Genomic DNA, 19,859 nt, shown 5'->3' with positions numbered 1-19,859 from the left:
TGACCTTGCTCGTGGATTGACCGTCTTTACGCTGAACGCACTGAAACGACCAAATGGACAGAGACCATCAACAGAACTAAAGGCATCGTGCGCGGTGTCAGAAATCGCGAATTTATCAGTAGTAGCCGAAAAATACATTTTGGCTCGAAAGGTTACTGTCAAATGTTATTCCCAAAGGACACCATACAGGACCAAATTTTACTGTTAACCGTGGCTGTATCAAAGCAGAGCTTATGACCTACAACAGTAGAAGGAGTTTAAATTGATAACCGTTATTCATGGTCTTATCCCTTCTTTCCGGATTTTGCTAGAGAAATCCTTAGAGCACATAAAACTGTTACTGGTATTATCGCAATTGGCTTGCTTAAGTCATTAATCCCCATATACTTTCACTGCATTATGCTTGCTAATGAGTGATTTCGTAAAGCGAAAGGTACCCCAATCTAACTACTTTAGCCTCCTCCCTCACGAGGAAACCTAGAAATGTTTACGAATATGGAGAGGTTGTTGGACCGCCCAGCAGACAACGAAGCCATTGGCAAGGGTAAACCGCCGCTGTCCGAAGGGCGTATGCATTGTCTACCCTGACCACCCGATGAGCTAGCTGAACGATCTGTCGTCTGAATGGTCAGTCGACACACGTGTACATGATGCGCGATTATAGTGACTAATAGCAGCAAAGCTGTTAGTTGCTAAATAGTCTAAGACGTGAAAAGCTACTAGGCTTACGGCAAGCGGAGCTGGAAAATTAAACATACCTATACACTGTATTACGACTACAATAACTTTTTCATGGTCGAGCAGCTGTGACAACTCGAAGTGAAGCCTTTAAGATCGTAAGTAATTGACTGCACTCATATTCCGAAGTAATGAGACGCACTGACCAGATCCCGATCACGCACAATTGGCACACTGAAACGTGTTTATCGAAAGACAAATAAGATCCTCTTCGTTTCTGTTATCCATCACCACCTGGCAAACTGCACCGTTGGCGCTATTGCCGGTGCAGTGAGATGTATTTCAAGGGCGTCACCAACCCATCGAATAACTAAGAAAAAAGCTATCGAGTTTTGTCTTTTTATTTGATCCACTCTACGGTATACAACCAAATGGCTAAGACGTAAAATTACCGCAACGTATACACAACTGTCCGCTAATCTAAATAGTGAACCGTTGATAACTTCTATAACCATTTAAAAGCCGATAAATGTCTCCGTTCGCTTATTCATTGTCTTTGTGTTACTGCCGTACCGCATAGCGATTTTTCCTTGTCATTAAGTGATACACGATAATGATATGCTGGGTATATAACATATTGTCATTTTTGGACTGATGGAGTTCGTCTCGACTGTCGCTCGTTTTCTCTGCTAGATACCGTTTGCAGCGTCGTCCCATATGCGATTCCTATGCACTAAGTAGTTCTTGAACAGTTTCCGATAGGAATGTTCTTTTAGAGACACGGAGATCCAATATTGGACGCTCTTCTCCCCGCTTCAATCTAATTATACAGAGCGTCATTCGGAAGCCAGCGCGGACTGTTATCCAACCAAGCCTATCCTGAATCCCGATAATCTTTCCAATTCTCCCTTGGAAAAATACACGGACCAAAAAAAGGGCAGCGATACCCCAGATTCGTTCGTGTCACCATTGTCCTTCAGATTTCTTGACCCTTCTGTCAGAGTGGCTCAGTTGCGCATTCCCTGAAACTAAGCCAAATAGTTTTTAGCTGATTATTCGGATGCAAGCTTTGGTGTGAATTAAGCCTCTAAATCTGATTCGGACACAGATACGTTTGGCAAGGTCGCCGGAAGATCTCGAGGCGCACACTGAAAGCCAATCGTTCTCAAATTTAGGCGACTAGAAAATCAGGAATGGAAAACTAGTTAGTGTCTTTAGTGATAAATTCTAGTTCGTGCAGGCGTGGCCGTTGGGTGTCAAAGCTGATACATTGGTCTGACAACACGTATATTTTACAAGGCAACCCAAAATAGCCGGGTTTAGACCTAACAGTGACAGAAATAACCATTTAGTGTGTTTGTCACATGCTTACTAGTTTTGGCAATACATTGCATTAGTTCGAACTATGGCAGAATTCCAGTGCGTATAACGCCATAAATGTCCTATAAATGACGACCAGATCAATTTCTATATGTACCACTCCCGTATTTCAGCATATATTTCTGGTCTTAAAATCTGTTTCGTAATCTATCGAACTGAACCCGAATATTCGTGCTCGTCTGATTTAGAATTTTCACGGCAATATAGGTAATGTAGTTAGCAGTTGTCAAAATAAACATTTGATTGATGTTGCTTGTAATGATAGCATAGCTAAACCTTCCATTGTGATAAGTGCCCTCGAAAGTGTAAGTTCATTTCAGTAGAAATGTTCTGCTGTTAGGCTCTATTGTACAGAGGGGTCTGGGTTCTCACTAGAGTCACCCGCGACTCCATGCAGTTGGCCAGGTCGTTCGCAAGTGTGACGAGATGGCTATCAGACTAGAGATAAACCTGCTTAGATAACACTACATATTTCCATCGTCAACCGAATTTCCAGTTGTATAGGCGCAATATACAACCATTACTCCTAAGGTGCTACCGGGTCTATGGTCACTTTGACCGATACCACACAGAACGGGTCGCGCCTACTGATAGTAGAAACATAATTTGATGAGTCCTTCTTTAAGAGCCTACTGAAAGGATAGTCCTTGTCAATACCTAAATTTACTACGTAGCTTCTCAGCCGACTTAGGTATTTGCACCTGAATGGTTTTGTTTAACGAAGCTGAGGCTTTATCAATGTCTATATACATAGTTTATTCCATTCTATTTGTTCGATTAATTATTTCAATAGCTCATGCGTGGCACAACGAAGGTAGCGCGAACGATTACTCGCACATATTCGGGAAAGCTTTATTCATTCTATGATAGAACATTGATTCACAATAGCATTTGAGATCCGCTAGGGGGAAACGTTTCGTTTGTTTGTGTACGTATCGCAGGTCCGATCGCGTTCGTCGATTGCTTGGATCTTTTTTTGCGCTAAGGCTTCATTCCCAGAGTTTGTCTACGAAGGCGTTTTACCGGACATGAAGGCCTGTACCGCATTAGGATAGTTTCTTGCAGACGGTCTGTAAACTTTCGGCACTTTCTGGAACCCTGTTTCAAGTTTTTATCAGTGTATTTTAGTTTCTTTTTATTCAAACTGTTGCATACTTTGGCTTTCTTAGTCCTTCTCTCAATCAGTTAATGTGGTTGCTAGTTATGCTGGAGGGTTCGTTCTCTTCAAGTTGAAACGACACAAACTCAGAACATCGTTCCAGGACCGTATTTCACAGGGCCCCTAGTAACACTGTACAATAAACAGTTCGTAGGAAGCATTCAATCCTATTCCTTCAATCAGCATGATAAAACACAAGACAGACATACTGAAACGTAATCTGGCGATCGTTGCTGCGAATTTTATCCGTTCCGTATAGATGCTTTCCAGCGTAATTGAAGAAAGTGGTATTTATTTTAAATGAGAAACCCTGGCAGCTATGGAACATTTTTTATTACTGCATAGCTAGTGAAATGCGCTTGAGGCTTTATCAGTCAGTAACATATGGTGTCTCTATATAGATAAGGTGAGACTATGAAACTCGTAACGAAAGTTCGTTCAAGGAACATTGTTAGGTGCTCAGGCGTGTAGGCGGAGGAAGCAGATCTAAGAAACGCTTCAAGACCCTCTAAGTCTTTTTGTATTTATTCATCTTCACATAAAGTTTTGCAGTTTTATTAGATATCTAGCTGGTAAATCGGAATCGGCCGTCGTCACGAATCGCTTCATTTTAGCGCTCATATCACAATAAGCTCAGACGCTTTTTTCCCTAATTAAGTTTTTTCCTTGTACAGAACTAGGCTGTTACTTTTCATAATAATAATTTGATAATTTTCCTATAACTCTCGTGACGCCATTGCGGTTCCAACATATTGTACTAGAAACTATATTGATTCTTCACAAAGAACATTTAGGAAAAAGATGCTTTTTTCGGTTCAAACCGTTCGAGCCTTGGAAAATATTCAATATTTTTTTTACCTGTCTTTCAATGGAATGTAGTATGACTTATTGCAACATTATAAATGATACTAATACTAGTAGGCTATATGTGCTGGGTCGTCAACCTGCACCTGCACAAAGTACCTTTCTTTATTTCATATCTTCGTTGCGATTGCATCTCCTGAACGTCGATGGGTAATAGCATTGTCTAAATTATACGCAGATTATTTTTGCTTCTGCATCTCTAAGGCTCGTGCAAATACCTTGTTTTTTGGAATCCTAACATTTATATGAGCGGGCTACATTTGTATGAGGCACTTTAAAAAACGAGAAATAGTTTTTCTTCCTGCGGGCGTTTTTCTTTCTACAAATATATATCAGAAAAACAATCATTTGACTACGAAGCGAACATGTGCTACATAATCAAAACCAACTGCAGATAGAAGGTTAACCATCACAACCACCATTGGTTCTGATAAAATAATCTGACTCGATCGATCCGGAATCGTTAGCAGTGGCGAACCTCACAGGTCGTTAGGTAGGATCATATGGGCCTGTACATGAAAAGAGGTACATACGATGCGATCGTGTCGACTGATTAGCGAATACATTTAGCTGATTCACCTTTGATGATAAGATTGAGTTTGTCTATCGCTCTAACTGTGCGTTTTGTAATGGTGCTTGCAATAGACCAAGATATTTGGTGACAAAGGTCTGCTTAAGATAGATGGAAATAAATCGATTCATGGTGGACAATAGTGAGTCGGGCCGTTTCGACCTTGTCCGTATTTTGTGTTGGGAAGACTGCTATATTTCTTAGTAATATAGATACAAATAATGCTATAAAGTAATTTTCGAACACTATGTAGTATTTGTGTTGTTGGTGTGTCTAAAAGAAGTAACCTGTTTTTTTTTTTTTTTTTTACAACTAAGGCCCTAAACGTGCACGCCTTTAACTCGACAAAATGCAAAAAAATACTTTTAAAACTGCTGATATGATCACTCTGTCGCCTTCTTAATCTGTTGGAGAAATTCTAGATGGGTCGAACAAAACACGTTTTATCAGTCCTCGATAAACGATTCAGATAATTTAAATGTATGGCTTAAGTTCGACTAAGCTGACGAGTATTCAAATTCACTCCAAAAAAATGAAACAATGCGTTACCTTTGATGTGAAAGAAGATAAAAAAAAAATATCGTCCTGAAATATCGTCCGACGGTCGGGGGTGAGTGATAAGAATGCGCGTCAAATATTTTACTACTACTACTACTATGGCTCAGTGTAAAACTACTGGGGTTGTACTGCTACCTTTCCGTGCAATTCTTGATTATCGCTAATCTAGCCTATTTAACAAGATGACCTGTCAATCCATAACAATGTTGACCATAATAGTTTAGATGTTTGTCCCTTGAATAAAAAAAAAAATTGAAAATTTTCGGAATTGGGGTGTCCTCCTTCAATTGAAATAAACCAAAAGCGTTTCGCGTTCACGTATTATAATCGCGTAACGTGTGCCACATTTAAGTCCGTTAATACAATCCTGCTTCAAATACTGCAAGTACATTTCACTTGAACTTCGTTTTGAATCGCAAATCAAAAGAGGTGATTGAGGCCTCCATTTTAGTACGATTAAATATTTAGGATCCTCGAAAAAGATGAATGAAACAAATTTTCGCAGTAAATTTAGGAAATGTAAAGGCTCGCCTAGTTTTAGCGCTGAATGAGTTCTTGCTGTAGAGATTCACCATTGGGGAAAATGACTGGAGCATAAAGATGGCCGTTGGACTTAAGGCGGAACGACCAGGGAACATTAGTTCAACTGGGACAGACATATGAAAAAAAACGAAGCCAAAGACAATTATCAGTCATGCTGGAAGAAGTAGAAATCAGAAGCAGCTATGGGAATAAATTTTAATACGAGAAAACCTGAATGAAAAAGAATCGGCTCGTGAAGTTACGGCTGTACGTCACGACAAACGACGCTTTGTAATCAGGTTTAAAGGATGCACGAAAAAGGTTAATCCCTTACGCAGGGAGCTAGCCCGTTTCAGAATGTGAGAACGTCTGACTAAGGTAACTCCTCTCCGGATCGATCAACGATGTTACTAGCGACGCTTTGCCATCAGCCTGTCGTATTATCAGATAAAGTTCTGGGCTGATTCGGTGTAAACCTTGATCGAGGAAGTAAAGTTCGTGAGTAATAGTTTTGATGGAACTACATCCAACGGTCACGGCCGGGAGCCACACCCGATTTACACTTGGTAGACATTCTTTCTAGTTTGGTAATCGTATATAAACTAAGTTAATGAAATTCTCTTTAAAAATAGCGCCATCTAGGGCGTCATTGAATAATTCGCTTAAAGTTATAAGAATAACCTTAATAATAATCAGAAGCAACATATATAGCAAGGAGCAGTAGCTCAATAGACTACTTCATGAATACCTGTGTTGTTCTTCTTCTATTGGAAAACGGATTTTGGCCTTCTCATAGAAACTGTATCGTTCATGTAGAGAGGCGCCCTTCTACATGGTTGATAGTGTCACGTAAATTGTATCCAATATTAGCTTTATCGTGATGCTAGCAATTGAAATAATATATATATATATCATAATTTTCGTCAGTTGGGCTTATGTACAAAGCCTTGCAAAAAAAAAACTTATCCTCCGTATGGCTAAGAGTGTGTTTCACGCCACTGTCGTTGTCTTTATCTGTTGGCAACGATGAACCATGCTACCGTCCGTAGCGTCGACGAAGGTTAAATATCACACCTAACTGAAAGCTGACCAATCTAAGTGCGTGATCTAAGATCCAGGTTTCTAAAAATCACTTACTTTGTGAGATAGAGGAATTACAATCAGGGTGAAGAGGTTCTAAAGCCGATGCAATTCGCTAAAATTTAGCTTACTCCATCCCTCATGTGCGTGCACAGGTCAAGAAATTTATCTTTCTATATAGACTTACAAAAGCATCTGTTACAAAGTATACTTTTGTACCAAAGATACACTCTTACCAGCCCCCATATTACATATGTTTAATAAGCTATTAATATAGTATAAACTGCCTCTAAAATACTGATTCTAAATAAATGCCGACTACTATTTGCATATGAGTGCGATAACATATATTTTTCCGCGTTACTTTTCCACCTTGGCTGCCACGACCCTCACTCGATAGACATGAATACTCGAACAACTCTGACCTCTATTACGATATTGCTGGTGGCCTGGTAAAGCAACAGTGACCGTATTTATCGTGAATATTGCGAATGCCTATTTCCTAGTTTCCTTCCAACGGGCATTCACTATACGCTTAACGATCTGATTGCAACTCGTACCTTGTCGACTTGCCCGCCGTCACCAGCATGCCGTTGCCCTGTACCGTGCTGCCTATTAGAGCCTAACGAGAGCTGGAGATCTAACAAACTGTTGACATTGTAGCGATTAAAAACGTAAAGCAAACACGAAATTGTAGGAAAGGTTTCAACGCCAGCCGCCTGTCGAGCCGCTGGCCTCTACTGGTTTGCGTACGCCGACCCGAACTTTTCATAGCTTTTCGTCTTTATCCCCTCTCGGACCACCCCCCCCCCCCCCCTACAGGCCTTCTGTCGCATCCTAATGCAATTACAGAGCATCGGATCAAATATTCATTGATGATAGATATAAGGTAAAGTCCATAAGCAAAGAGACATTGTAATATTAACAACGGCGGTAACGGGGCGTCTTCAATATCAGCGATGGTAGCTTGCTGAGCACCGCATGGAAGCATCGGTTGTGATGGTGATCTGGAGACGGAAACGCGCGCTATACGAAACTGCGCGAAGTTGGATTACGCCATTGCCTTTTCCCGGAATATCGACCCCTTTCTTTGCCTAAATATTCTTGCCACCTTGAGAAGTCCCGCAACAGCATATGCTGCGCCCATGTCGTATCCCCACAGAACCGAAGTATATCCAACAAGCAAACAGAACATCAATTTGTAGGGAAGCCCACGTCAAGCCCATCTTAGCTTGACATACGGCAGTGCCCACGGACGAAGCCAAGGGCAACAGTTACGGCCGGCAGACAGAGGCCGAAACTGTGAGTAGAGGGCAGCAGCGATGAAAAATAAAAGAATAAAGACGACAGGATGGTATCAAGGAACCTGGCTATGTAATATAGTATATGGTATTTTATACCATAAACGGGTTGGGAATTATGGATGCAAAAGACAATAGTGCCTAAAATCTTTTCAAACTTTTAAAGTCTAATAACTACTGCAAAACGTAGATTGAATTAGTAAACCTTGTGAATCATAATCTCATCGGATAAAAACAACTGCAGACCTATTCATTGTATGAATTTGGTTATTAAAAAATGTTCTATGTAGTGAATAATTTTTTCGCTTTAGTAGAAATACACGAAAGTAAATTTGTCGTCGATGAAAGTCTACATATGCGAACTGCTTGCGTTTTTTGTATATATGTCACATTTTCTGGAGATGTTTATCGAACCTCGACAAACTATTGTACCCGTCTGTATCTTAACAATGAGGTCTATCAAATATGTGATACCGTTGTTATATATATTTTAAGTGCCTGTAGTCGCTGAAGGAGTGTTTTATCCTAAGGGAGGGAACTTTATATCAGTTAAAAGAAATCCTACTAAAGACTAACGGAAAACTAAAAATGCATATAATTTTGGTCTACAAAAAGCTACAAAAGCCTGGTAATAATAGCAGTGTTTAAATCGGTGATCTAGTGGATATAGAATACCTATTTCGCTACCATGTTGAAGATGAAAAGTCTTTTCAATAATTATTGAGAATGTTGGACACGCCTTGGGTGATGGTATAACATAATGATAGGTTCGTTTTTCCTATGCGGAATAATGACCAACAGCGGGCGTGTACTTTTTCGTTCATCTCTTACGTTTTGCCAAATCGATCGGCGTCAGTAGCAAAATGCAAGGGACTATTATCAAAGGGCGCAAAATTCTAGAACTTGAACTTCTCGAATGCACCAAAATAACAGCCGCCTCACTCTCATACGCTTAAGTTACCTGAACGCAAATGGAAATGTCGCGACCCTCTTCACAAAGCTAACTCGATTGGTTCATTGTTACATGTGATGCTTCCAAAGCAAAAGACTTGCAACAGACGCAATCGGTACCGTCAAAGCACACGAGAGTGGACGAAGGTGGTACGGGCGACTTCTCGGCTGGGTAAATTTACGGATCAGCGGTTAGGTCAAAGACATCGTGAATCTGGATTGGGTAAATGTAATGTAGTTGATAAAATTAGAAATACGACACTCAGGAGTGACCCTAATCTTACGGAAGGTGAACTGCGGAATCAGCTAGGATCCAGGTGAGTAACGCTGAAAGGAAAATAAGCATAGTTGTGTTGAAGAATTACCTAACCCTCTTTAAATTCATAGCCGATCTTCACTTGAATGTCTGGATGTTCACAGGTATGCCTCAGTCTATGTGTCTAAATAGGCAACAGTAAATGCACGCATGGGTCACCAATGTGACAACAAAAGCCCTGATTTTTAATTACAGTCTTTCTTGGCTTTCATCGTCAAACTTTTTCATTCATTCTTATAACCTGCTGTACCTCTAGTCAATTAATAGTTCCGAATCACGTTGGAAGAGCGTTTTCCGGTAATCTGGCCCCTGTCAAAGATTACTCAAAATTACTAGCTTTGATGGCATGTTAGCCTCGAAAGCTTCAACGAATCTCATGTTTATTATTTTACATATGTATTTTAAATTCGTTTTCCTTTTTTACAATTTTTTTTACTAAAAATACGTCTATCTGTAAAATTTTTAAATATCACAACTAAATTAATGTTAGTCAGTAATCATGATATAGGCACATAATGCCCCGTGCGCACCCAGGTGATTCCGGCCAAATTTCGCGTTGCGTAAGCGAAGGACACTACCATCAACAATCGTCGATGTATTCGTCATCAACAAAAAAATAGCGTTCTATTTATTAGCCACTATGAGTACGATCTTTAAAGGCGTCACGCCTGGTACCATCGCCGCAGATTTATCCGGCGAGTCTACAAGTACACTGTATGGAAACGCGCTCTCTTATCCTTCTAGTGACTGTCCACGGCTTGAGCTAATATCTTGTGTGTCTTAACAACGCAGACGGCCTCTCAGGACAATGACCAGTCCAACGGTCGACCGGATGTTTTAAAACCTAGTACCAAGCCATTTTATGGTTAAGCTCTGGAAAAAACGAGTCATCTGAAAAAGTGGTAGAACGTCATCTGGAAAGAGGTCGAGGGTTTCGCAGGAAACAGAAAAGCTGACATTTTTATTGTCTGCAGGCTGTCCTGAATAAGCGGTTGGCTCGACACCGACCTCGCCTCTAAGGACGTAACTTGTTTTCTGTAGGAACGGAAGTTCGCAGAAATCAAGAACATGTGCCGCTAATTAAACTGTATTGAGCTATGTATGTAATAGGTACTATTATAAATTGAGCATTCAGTGATGGATCAGTATGTGACCTTGTGAAATGTTAAAATGGGGACGCAGGAGGATGAAATAAAGAAAATTGATTTGCGCGCCTTGGTAAGGTTGAGGTTACTAATATGCGAAGCAGATGAGTAACAGGTAGCTTTAGACAAAGGGTTTGATGTTCTAGTCGTCGCATACTCGTGTCAAAGTACATAGATAATCTGAATAATTTCTTACTGACAAGTTTGAATATCTGATTGTAATTTTTCTAAAAATTTGCAGATAAACAATGCGCGTAGTTTTGAAGGTTGATTTTGAGAGTGAAAAAATTCAGTCGAAGAGACATATTTGATACAATAGCTTGACCTATATTCGTTTTACCATACAAAGTTGAAAGACGCAATACGAATGGGTTAGGGGTGCATGTGATTGGTACATAGCGTTATCCGGACCGCACTAATCGCTCCTTGAAAACCCATATCTCTAGTAACGTCTTTCTGCGCACGCACTCGTGTGCCGCAACCAGTCCCACAAGAGCCGCATCTTACATCGACTTATAACGTTATTTCACGCTGCAACATGGCGAACTACAATGACACCGTACCTTTAAATAACAGCTAACGAAATCGAATTTTCGATATGGATATTATTAGTTTTATATCTAGAATTATGTCGACGAGTTGTTGATAGCAGAAGCTGTTAGAACTTGCTAGCTCGGTTTGGTTACATTGAAATACTTCACGAGTCTTCATTCCATAGATACTTTGTGCAAATCTTCTTTGTATCTGTCAATGGACGAATCCGTATTGTCTAATCATCAAAGGGCATTGTTTTTTTTTTCAGTTATGAGGTGGCAAATAAAATTCTTTCTGTTTAAGGACCATTTACTACGCCCTATGCCTTTCATGAGACACTGTAATTACTAGAAAGACTTGGAAGGTTATTTTTGTGACCGTGATGAAGGGAAACACCAGTCTGATATTAATACTCCACTGACAAGCTAACGACAGTGGTACTAGCATCGCCTAACTAAAAGACAAAAGAACCCAGCAAACTGTTTAGAGTAAGTAATTCACTCGCCTGATAAATTAAGCACAGCACTAGAGTAGGCTTAGAGAAATCTTTATGAGAATTAATAGAATTACCCCATTCAATTCATTACCCAACTTATCTATTATGTAGAACTATCAGAATGGGTCCAGTAGACTCAACTCGTCCAGAACAAGACTTGCTCAACAATTGTTTCCATGAACAATTTTGTCGGAAACGCAAATCCCAGCGCACATACGGCAAATTGTGTACAAATTTCAATAAATCACTATAATTTTTTTAATATCGTCTGATAGAAACGCCACATTGGTAACAAGGATAGCGGTGGGGAGACCCAACCTAACTGCTAAAGTTCATAAATCTTATATCCTATCAGAGCTATTTCACTTTATGCCTCAACTATAAAGCCCTTTCCTGAGCTTTAATAGCTCACCAGGTGTGCCGCATCTGTAAAATGTAGACGTACGACGACGCTTGAACTAATTTATTACGCTCAGGTCCGCTGAACTAGAATCGAGACGTCGACGTGTTTTTTTTTAGCTCAATATGAAATCACACGAAAAACCATCCGCCACATATGGCGCCTGTTTGCACCGATATCGTGGACGTTGCGCGAGCACCGCAGAGCACTGTTTATAATTAGTCTAATTATTCTAGTTCGTAAAAATTAGAGAAATATACCTTTCACAATAAACATGATTTATTACAAAAGTTCCACAACGTCCTTCGTGACCCCTCATGCGCAAATCCAATGAACTGTAGTAAAAAGGATGCGTAGGTAATAATTGGTCCAATTATTCCGGTGACGCTACATGAAAATACACGTTCTAAGGAACAAAATACACTAAGTGTTGTATAAATAACTGAATAGGATTATAAGCGTTAAATGTCGTAGTTTTAACAATGGTTACCTGCGCGCTCAGGTTCGCCGCTCAGTACTGTTCCGGAATAATATGGGCCTACCCATCCAGCTTCTGTGACAGTTGTCTAGCCATACGACTAGCCTACGAGCCGTTCGTGGATCGTCCTAGCCATATTTCTTTATCTGTATCGCGCAATGTATTCTAGATCCGTGAGCTCAATAAAAACCTGCTAACGATACCGGTCTCCCTGTAACGTCCGCATATTGCGCGCTTGAAAATTATGACAAGACTGTTCTTAATTTGACTCGTATGACAAATTATCGTATTCGTAAAAAGAGTTATTAGCTTTTATTTATGCCACCAACATAGAAAACGATATATTAAGGATTACCTTTCGGAGCACACTGAGGAAATACGACTTCCGGGACATTGTAGGGCTTTTGATATCCTTATAAGTCAACGGGAAAGAAGCTAGATATTCCCTAGTAAACAAGAATATGCGTGAAGACATTTGGATGCTCTTGGAAATTTCTGTTGAATAGATCTATATCCGAAAGCCTTGAACCCGCTTGAACGGAGTTAGTCTGCTACGACAGGCAGGGAACAGAGGGGCCATCTGATCAAAAAACTCGACTTAACGCAATCACTGAAAGCGAGTTGGTATCGAAGCGGGAAAAACATTCCGTTTGCCAAGGTTGTTTCTATCCTCTTTGATGTAAAATAGAACAACATGATTTGTTAATGTCTACGAAAACGTCCGTAAAAGCATTTATGAAATTTATCCACACGGCCCGATGAAGTGATGTTACATGAAATAAAGTGAGGATTTAAAACGAAAAAATAAATCATTCTACGACGGAAAGTGAGGCAGACAATGTTTTATAGTTATATTTTACTAAGCTAAGTAAGTTAAAAATCGTATTTCGCCTAGAACTAGGTTTTGTTTAACCAAAAATGAACTCTTCCTACACAGAAAGACACCGGACGTTGAACGCTTCAGATACTGCTACGCCTCAGCTAAGTGAGCTCAATATATGAGGGAAGATTCGAATATCGCGTGCTCTACCCTTTGAAGCCTGCCTGAACACATAGTGTCCCGATATAAAATACTACCCAGGGTTGATTGCGATTCTTCATTTCGACTATCTGAAATACGATGCACGTGTCACGTGGTCACAAAAGCAATTACATGTGGCCTGTTGCAGAGAATAAGGCATCCAACGCATCGAGTATAAAAAAAAACGATATTTTTATTTACCTTTAAATATATATGTGCATTACCTTGAGGTTAAATTGTATTTGGGCTGATGAGCTTGTTTTAATGATTCCGTTGAATTAACATCTTGTATGTGCTCGAAAGGCAGCGGTGCCCATATAGTCCCATCTTGTCCATACAGTCATCAGAATGACTACCTAATACCACTCAATGCTTTTACAAGAATGATGCAAATTTGATAGTACTAATTTCTTAGACCAGCGCTCCTTTGTGAGAAAGGAAGCTAAGTAGCTTCCATACGGTCCTACCGTGTCGATACATAGATAACCTGGAAATAATTAGAGCCTGTGAAGGATAGTGAAGTCTGGGATTGTTTACTATAGCTTAATAGAGTAGCTACAATCTTCGGTTTGATAATGAGCATTAAGTACATTGTCGCTTCGCTTAGATGCGGGTAGTGTAAGTGTCATTAGCAAAGACCATTCCCTTTTCTTGCGGATACGGAGAATATAAACGAACCGTCTTCCACTTTTTATATGCAATCGGGTATCATTGTTGAAGAGAAGCAGCTTCTTTAATTTCAGCCCACACTAATACATAGTAGCCATGCACAAGGACATCGCCTGTGTCTAAAATGCTGTAGACCTATTTTTGTGCCCGCCTAAAAAAGTGTTTACTAAAATTTGCCTGTTAACTTGGTATTCCTTTGGACTGAAGTAATCTCACCAAACATACCCGTCAAGTTGAGTTTGCGATAGAAAATTAAGTTTGCTCACCGCATAATTGAACGCATATCATGCGAGATTACTGGCCCATAACCCGTATGCAGACGTCCCGCGTCTACAAAACGGTTTAAAAATTGTTTTGTTGCGCTCGGACAGAAAGACTATTCTGACATAGTACCTACTGACGAAATCGTTGTCACGGCAGTGAAGTCATCTAATCCCAAGGCCAAAATTCGACAAAGAAATTAGAAGACATATTGCATTTGAATTACGCAAAAGCAAAGGGGCCCTGATACTAATATTACCGAATAGAAAAGTACAGGAAAACAACAACTAACATGGTCTCGTCAATTTAACTAATCGCGGACATTGAGTACACTGTACTTGGTCGGAAGTGAAGGCATCGTTTGACGCACGACCGTCTTTAGGGCCAGTTTAAATCAGGAACATAGAGCCAATAGCATATATCGAGGACGATGTACCGGTGTAGACTCATATTGCTTGAAGTTAATTTTTTTTTATTCTGGTGTCATTTAACGCAGCAACGGTAGCGTCGTATAAAACGGAACCCTAGAGTAAAGAAACGTTATCAGAAGACTCAAATGGACTTTTGCGTCCATTATATCTGAAATGAAGAAAGAAGCTTAAGTACATTCGAGATTTGCCTCTTCAAGGACAATATCATAAGTACTACCCCCCCCCCCCCCCCCCCCAAAAAAAAAAACCTAAGCTTGGGAAAACCTAACGGAACCATGGGAGTTCTACCATGCCTTACTTTGCGTCCTAAAAGAAGAAGCATTTAAACTGTTTTCTATCAATTTTCTTTGTTTTAGGCAACAGCTAAAGGATTCTCGCCCGCAATACATTGAGGTTGGCGTATCGATAGATACGATTATAAGTGGCATGTTTGACTTTTTCAAAGGATAATATAAACAGTTGAAGAAACACAATTTCGGTTCCATAGCGTGTGAACTTGAGCTTTATGGAAAAGTGTAATATTAACATTGCAATTATGATAATAATTAGAAAAATCGGTTAAACACCTAAGGGTCACAAGGCGTTATGAATTAACTATAGTGGTAAAACCAAATACTGTATATATATAACTGGCTTTTGTGCTTTAGAGATAATTGCGTCTTTTTGTTAGTTGAACGCAAAGAGTAGGTTTCATTCTATATAGGGTAACCTATTTAATCCGATATATTGATTTTGAACTGTTAAACAACATTAGTTTGTTATTTTTGGCAATGTTCATCATTATGCTTATAACATTAATATTAACACGTCGGGATTTTTTAAAAGATCAAAATGAAACACAGAGTCTTCGGCGATCTTGTCATATAAGTCATTGGCAACTTCTTTTTAGGAATATACTTCCTTAGCCCGCCAACTATACAGGCCTCTACCCGACAAAGTGCTACTTTTCAAAAAAAGGCTCTGCGTTTCATCGGACCGGCCATAATAAGGGTGCGCGAAAGCAAATTCACCAAGCTTTTCTTAAAAAAAAATTCTGTATTTTGAATGCGCAATCGTAAATAGGACCGTCTTGTTGGGAGCCAGTGGTATCAAGATCAAACATATCCAGTTTTTTGAGGACAGAGTACCTTTGAACATATTTCTGTAAAAAGGACTATTATCAGTTAATTAAAAAACGATCCGATTAGTGCTTTTACCTAACGCCCACACGATACAGTTACTTTAGCTCCATATAGTGACTGTCTGCTATATGCAATATATAATAACCAATAAATAAAATAATTTATTGGTTCTATCATACCCTTAAGCGGTACTTTTATTCGTTCATCTGTCCAGTCACGTTAGCGTCTTTGAGGTTATGATTTTCAGTGCTAAATTAGGGTTACGCTGTAGCTGCTCTTCGGCCTTCCCATAGTCTGTGGGCATAAGCTACTGGGTTAACTGAATGTTATAAAACCGAACACCGATGTCTTCGTATAGCATAGCTAGATAGTAGCATATGGATGTACTGCAATCTGCCAGAATTTTAAAGGTTTGGCTTTTCTAACATATCCTCAGTTGCTGTATTAACGACTTTTTTTTTTTTACAGATTCCCCGCGGGCGCTTAAGACGTGCGGCAACGGAGACAGAACTACTAGTTTTCAATTCTCGATAAGGTGACATAAAAATATCCTAGAAGGTACAGCATCTCTACTGTACAGTGTGTGACACTCTCGTGCGAATTGGGCCCTTAAATAACCGTTTTTGTAAAAGAAAAAGACGATAACCGCAATTATTTGTATCAAATCTACGATGAAACAATATATGTCTGGTAAAACGACATTTATGCACGATTTTCACTAGATGGAGAAGTTGGTGAGGATGTTAGTAAGGAGGGACGAGAACTGCTTTCCTAATTGATTACACCTTTTTTAAAACGTATGCTGAAATTAATTTTTTCAGGACCACGACCTTTCCACGTTACTTAACCGCTTGTCCATATAGAGCACATGTAATCATATGCACCCTATAAATATGCTGCTTGCATGTTGCAATCTATCGTGTGTGACCTCCTGCTTTCGACAGGTAAAATTTCAGCCAAACTTTCCGGCCACCATTGGCAAAAATTACACAAAGCACCAAAAAATACGAAAGATGTGTCTGTACATAGTTTTTGCTTTCCTTTTCTCGATATGCTTGATACCGCCGTCTGGTGTCGCTTCAGAAGCATATCAGAAGAGGAATAAAATATATATATATATATATAATTTCTATCTGTGACATATTCATTGTCTTTCCCAGGACACAAATTTTATTATGAAGTCAAAGCATGTCTGCACTAGAACTATTTAAACCGTCTTATGTTTCGCTTAGGTCAATAAACGTGTTACCACTGCAGTATCACGAGTGCAAATGAGCTGATTCTAAAAACGTAAAGGAAACCGAATGTCGAAGAGGCATCTTTTCCACAGGTAACATACATTTAACCATTATAAAAAGTGTTGAATGTACTAGCCCAGCATGCCAAATCCCATATCAGATTGAATGAAACAACACATTAAACTAGTATTCTCTCATAATGTTTTTCTGCTATAAGGAAACATAAACAAACGTGTTCGCTAGACCTCTAAAAGCTTATACAATAACATGTAGTTAGAAGATGTGCGCAGAACTTTTTCGTGGCTGAGTGGTTCTAGCTTCTCACACTGCATTTGTTAATAACCTTTGTAGGTTTTTGTCATACGTTATACAATGTCCTCATTTTAAAAGATAAAGGCCAGCGGATATGATTTTACACAATAATGTAATAGGTGTATTTCAGCATCATAATAAAGGAGGCGATTCCAGAGAACGGCAATATCTTACATAGTTCATGACAACTGCGAGACGTCAGCATCGCTGGGTCCAGGATCCTTTATATGCTTGACCATAAGACCAAATATACGAACTTCAAGAACCACGATTTGCTTGTTCATCCATTCACTCAAATGAAATTGATGGCATTCTTGCTCCAGGATCAGCAGTGAAAGCCGCTTCAGATCGACACCCCAAACGTCGTTGATGCAGGGCGCTCTTTTTCTTAATAGTTGCTCATTAATACCGTCCCGTGTCTCGATCATAAGTAAATACGTATTTCGAGTTTTACGCCTGAAACTGCACTAGTATCACATAAGAGGTTCACTTCAACCACAGAACACATATTCTCTATTAACTAGCCTTTTTAAAATCGCTATGAATTCCGACAAAAAAAAGACTCATACTAATTTAGTACTTTATGGGTTACAGTAAATAATTATATTGAAAATGAGACATTCGAAACTGCTGGGAGAGAAATTTTATTTGCGTGCGCCAACACCTCTAGAATTCTATTGAGGGGGACATTGAGGTAACGTTATGAAAGGCAAAGACTTGGTTCGGTAATGTTCAGGAAGTAAGTTGCATTGTGTAGTATAGTTATTGGAATAAGTCACTTGCCATTAAAACGTTTATTTTTGAAAAATAGCGGGCCAAATAAGGTGTGGTGGTTTTTACGTGCTGTTTTTTCGCCTGATCTAGTTGTGACAATACACTCTGAATTACAAACACATATACCCTACGGGTACTCATGAGTTTAACAAATTCGTTGTATTCTTTTGCTATATAAAACTGTCTCGAAATTTGTCATGCATGTATAGTGAACTTAGGCGCTTTCTATTCTACATGAAACGTTCAGAAAGAGCCATTAAGTTATAATTAAAACGACGTAGAACGTTGGTGTTGAATTCTAGCTTACACCCCTTCACCTCTAGCTCTAAGACTATTTATTCCATCATACCCATTTACGCACTCCAAGCTCGTTTTAACTGATCGATAACCCCAAGTATAAAGGTTTTAGCTGTGGTAGGATTTATCTTCGCCTAATTTGAAGTTAAATAATATCCTTTGCGAAATACAAATCAGATATAGAGCCGTACTGATTTCACAACAGTACTGATATAGATATGGCTAAGCCACACATGACAATGTACGCGACAAGCAGATAACTTCAGAAGATCCGAGTACTGGTTTCGTCGCGCGAAAATCACTGAAGCAGAATGTCGCTGCGATAAAGATAGAAAGAAACTATTTCTAAGTTAGCCTCATACGCATTACTACCCTTTAGACTTATTCACGGTGATCTTTAACCCAGCAAGCCTAATTTTTTTGTTCTCCATAAGATCTGCTTTTTCCCAGCGCCCGTCAGGCGAAACTTTGTTGAAGGTTAGGCCATCTACTTCCGTCAGCAGTACTCGATGCGTAACCGTCTGACCTGTTGCAGGGGATGGCTCAACTATGCGCGATCAGCTTACTATATATTTAAAAATGGCGACAATGTGAACATTACTATGGGAAGGTAAACAAGTACGTTACGTAAAAAAGAATTTTCGAATTATCTATTGCAGGCGCTCCTTGCTTCTCTGGTTGAAAACAAAAACCTTCCAGCAACATCGTTATGTAGAGAAACAGAAGAGTCTGAAAAGTTTTTTCATTTTTTTAAAGAACAACGGGCTAAATAGAAAGTATGTATCTATTTCCGCTTTGTCACGGTTGCTGGTGACTTGAAGGTCTAAGGTATGAGTATTAACTACGAGGCTTGACTAACTACCCTACAATTTATATATATGGTCGTATTCTGCTTGCCTATTTGAACATATATATATATATGTTCAGGGTGTCCAAAAAACGTATAGACCGCTTGAGGGGTTATAACTTTTTTTAGTGTTTTTTGTTTTCAGAGTGTAATAATAATCATAATAACAATAGGAAAATATTAAGTTTTGAGCAAAAAATTTGATTAAAAAAAATGCGAGTGGAAACAAGGAGACAATGCGACAGGAGCACAAGGACAATCTTGTAAAGAGCTTTAAACAGGTCTGCTTACGTATTTTAAAATTAATCGGACAAAAGATAAGTTTGAAGCGGATGGAACTGTTTAGGATGTTCAGGGACGTAAAACGTGAACGAGTTCTACCCACTAATAAAGGCCAGTGCATGGCTCCCTGCTGATATGGCCAATCAATCTTATGCAAAATCTCTCAACTCTGT

The 19,859-nt window shown here is 39.4% G+C and overlaps 1 long non-coding RNA gene across 2 annotated transcripts in view; it reads left to right on the top strand.

The window, feature by feature from the left end:
* The first annotated feature begins 552 nt into the window (after window positions 1-552).
* The window catches only part of LOC111254516 (uncharacterized), a 22,578-nt gene continuing 3,271 nt past the window's right edge, over window positions 553-19,859 (top strand). The window contains exons 1-5 of one of the 2 annotated variants that reach the window (XR_015317343.1): window positions 553-836; window positions 9,155-9,381; window positions 16,405-16,494; window positions 16,758-16,880; window positions 17,169-17,266. This is a non-coding gene — a long non-coding RNA (uncharacterized LOC111254516). The remainder of the gene's footprint in view (window positions 837-9,154; window positions 9,382-16,404; window positions 16,495-16,757; window positions 16,881-17,168; window positions 17,267-19,859) is intronic. The other variant, XR_002675055.2, reaches the window with a different exon arrangement.

This window comes from Varroa destructor, unplaced genomic scaffold (genome assembly GCF_002443255.2).
Source record: "Varroa destructor unplaced genomic scaffold, Vdes_3.0 BEIS01000007.1, whole genome shotgun sequence".
Taxonomy (NCBI): Eukaryota; Metazoa; Arthropoda; class Arachnida; order Mesostigmata; family Varroidae; genus Varroa; species Varroa destructor.
Note: the sequence above shows the minus strand (reverse complement) of the source record. Positions and strands in the feature narration are given on the sequence as shown.